The 321-nt window shown below is 36.8% G+C and overlaps 1 non-coding gene across 1 annotated transcript; it reads left to right on the top strand.

Moving 5' to 3' along the window:
• Positions 1-107, top strand: LOC148764092 (small nucleolar RNA R71). The gene has a single exon (XR_016024997.1). It is a non-coding gene; the product is annotated as a small nucleolar RNA R71 (small nucleolar RNA).
• Positions 108-321: the final 214 nt, after the last annotated feature.

Here is a 321-nt window from a genome sequence, read left to right as displayed (position 1 = left end):
ATCCCATGATGTGGACATTTTCTCAATAGTTCTTTAAACCACTCTCAAGCTTCGTACAAGGACTCACCATCAAATTGTGTGAATGAGGTGATATCATTCCTCATTTTTGCAATCTTGGCAGGCGAAAAAAATTTGCTAGAAACTTTTGAGCCAAGTCCTCCCATGTAGGGATAGACCCATTGGGCAGTGAATTAAGCTGGCTCTTTGCTTTATCCTTCAGAGAAAATGGAAATAGTTTCAATCTAATAGCATCATCAGTTACTCCATTGTATTTAAAGGTGTCACAAATCTCTAGAAAATTTACTAAATGAGAATTAGGAT

Source organism: Theobroma cacao, chromosome 2 (genome assembly GCF_053813885.1).
Source record: "Theobroma cacao isolate CCN51 chromosome 2, ASM5381388v1, whole genome shotgun sequence".
Lineage (NCBI taxonomy): Eukaryota > Viridiplantae > Streptophyta > Magnoliopsida > Malvales > Malvaceae > Theobroma > Theobroma cacao.
This window is presented reverse-complemented; position numbering and strand designations above follow the sequence as displayed.